Source organism: Silene latifolia, chromosome 1, assembly GCF_048544455.1.
Source record: "Silene latifolia isolate original U9 population chromosome 1, ASM4854445v1, whole genome shotgun sequence".
Lineage (NCBI taxonomy): Eukaryota > Viridiplantae > Streptophyta > Magnoliopsida > Caryophyllales > Caryophyllaceae > Silene > Silene latifolia.
The window spans coordinates 81901781-81904618 of record NC_133526.1 but is presented as its reverse complement, the minus strand read 5'-3'; the positions used below and the strand labels follow the sequence as shown (position 1 = coordinate 81904618).

Below are 2838 nucleotides of genomic sequence, written 5' to 3'. Positions count from 1 at the left end.
GGTACTGTTTTTGCTTGTTTTATTTTGTAGGTATCAATTCGGATATAAGATGACGAAAAAGCAGGAGAGGCGAGAAGAGTAACTATCGAGACAACTAATCGGGCTCGTAAAATTCCAGTCGGGTCAATTTTAGTACCTAAAACTCATGCAATTTAGTCAACGCGTGCTTTGTATTTGGTGCCCACATGGGCTGACTCACGTGACCCAAACATTTGGGCTGTGAGACGGCTGGCAATTTTTGGTCCATCTTTTTTGGACTTTTGTTTGACAAATTAAGAGGAACAAAAGAAAAGATGGAAAGCAGTAGGGCAGACGGCAGTCTTCATTTTCTTTGTTGGAAGTTTTGGGCAGAGAGCTTCAGACGGAGAGCGCAGTAGCAGTAGGATAGAGTAGATAATTTAGATTCTAGTTCATCAGAAATTCAAAAAACTTGTTCTTTCCTTTAATCATTTTTAGTTTAAATTTGTTACCTCCTCAATTTACAACAATTGTATGAAGATTTACCTTCTCATTTCCATTTATTTACAAGTTGGGTAACTAATTCTCTTCCCTTTCTAATTTATTACAAGTTGTTATTTTTACTTTATTTATGCAATTAGTTAGTCCAAGTTTCAAACTTTATTACTCTATTGTAATTAGTATCATGTTTAGGGTAGTTTCTAATGTATTTTGAGTTAGATTAGTAATGTTTAGTTTAATATTATATTTGCTTAGTTTAGTTTAGTTTACCTTGAAGTTTCAATCTTTATTGTTTCATTATGTTTAATTTCATGTTTAGTGTAGTATTTAATGTGTTTGATGTTAAATTAGTCATGATAAGTGAGTAGTATTTTTAGTTAGGACTCAGTTTAACCCAACATGAGTAATTTCATTAATTGATTCACATAAAGACTAATTGTTGGGGGAGATTGGTAAGGGTAGTTTAGAGGATTGATTTGATTTATGGGCCAATTTTGGGTAATGTTGATTTGTGACCCTTGTCCACCAACGAGAGTTGGTTAGGTCGGGAATCGGGTACCCGATATTTGACCTTATTGCTAACCTAGGTTGAGACTGAAAGGGAGAACCAAGGGAGGGTACCTCTAAACTAGCGTTTGAAATCGACCTCCGAGAGGAGGAGTGGGATGACCCGGAATACGATGAATGCTTAGTGACCTTAGCCAAATACTAGGCTACCTTGGAAAAATGCATGTTTTCGGGATAGTTGGGTGTTAAGTTAGGGATTCCGACCTTCGAACCCGAGAGGGGGGTTGGTGGGTAGAGCTAGTGTCCTACTATGAGCCCGAGAGGGAGTTAGTAGGTTAATTAGAGCCATCTCCCCCTTGCTTGTCTACCCTTATGATTAGCCTAGGGAATCGTGATGTGGAATTACGAATTGTTGTGGGAGAACCGAGTTCTAGGCCTTTTTTTCATTTAATTTACAACTTTAGTCCTCTCTTACTCATTTATCATCTTTTTTTAATTTGCATTTTATTTTATTTATTTTAGTTGTTTAGTTTAAAACCTCATCCAAACTCAATTTATCCGACTTAGCTAAGCATAACAATTTAGACAATTAGTAATCACCCTTACTCCTTGTGGTTCGACCTCGACTACCCTTTATTAGTTGAGAATTTGTTTGATCGGGTACGACGACCTCTACCCCGTTATCAAAATGGCGCCGTTGCCGGGGATGACGTTAGGTTATGCTTAGTTAGTTAGAGTCTTAGGCTTAGTCTTTGCTTGTTGTTTGCTTGTTTGTGTGCTTCTTGTACAGTGTGTGTGATTTTTTGCCTTACCCTAGTGTGTAAAAACACTAGGAGTCTTACGGTTTGTCAAGTTGTATGCCTAGGAGGAACCACCAAGCTTTACTCTTTGACTCCGATCCCGAAAGGCTTTTTAGAGCCTTAAGGAATAGGACCATTGCAAGGGTTAGAACATCTTCTCAAGCAACCATAAACCTTGAAAATTCGCCCACCCAACCTCTCATTGAAAACACAACACAACTACAACCAAACAATACCATTGATCATCTACTAGAAAATCCTTTCCACAATTTCCAACTCCCAAATACTCCACCTCAAACACCACCCCCTCATATACCAAATCCACCACCACCAATGGATCTACGTGATCACAACTGACCTAACCATAATGATGCTTGTGACCCAATTAATTTTGGCGCCTTGGCTCCCAACAACTTTGAGATGCACCCCGCCCAAGTGGGGTTGATTGAAAAAGATTTGTTCGGGGGACACATTGAAGAAGATGCTCATGCTCACCTAAGAATGTTCAAGAGAAAGGTCTCTATGATGAAAAAGAATGGGGTATCCGAAGATACACTAAGGATGATGTTGTTCCCATTCTCCTTGACGGGTAAGGCAGACCGATGGTTGAATGTTCACCCTCCGGACACATTCACAACTTGAGACGCTTTAGCCAAGGCATTCATGGTCAAGTACTATCCATCATCCAAGACCGCCATGCTCCGAAATGAGACCCACACTTTCCAACATGAGGATGGAGAATCCTTGGGTAAGGCATGAGAGAGATATCAAGACCTTATCGCTAGTTGCCCTCACCATGGGATTTCGGATTGGTATGTCACCCAAACCTTCTTCCAAACCTTGTTGCCAAGAACAAAAGAAATGGTGAATGCCTCCGCGGGAGGGGGATTCGATCATTTGGGTGATGAGGAAGGCACTACTCTAATCAAGAAAATGGTGGACTCCGAGGCAAACTATGGCACAAGAGTGAATGTCTTGAGAAGAAGTAAGCACCCTCCCGAATTCTTAGTGAATGTGGAGACCAATGCTAAACTTGATATGCTCACCAAGAAGCTTGAAGAGTTGAGTAAGA

The 2838-nt window shown here is 40.1% G+C and overlaps 1 non-coding gene across 1 annotated transcript; it reads right to left on the bottom strand.

The window, feature by feature from the left end:
* Window positions 1–2462: 2462 nt before the first annotated feature.
* LOC141620036 (small nucleolar RNA R71) lies at window positions 2463–2569 on the bottom strand. Its single transcript, XR_012531868.1, has one exon. It is a non-coding gene; the product is annotated as a small nucleolar RNA R71 (small nucleolar RNA).
* Between the last annotated feature and the right edge of the window lie 269 nt (window positions 2570–2838).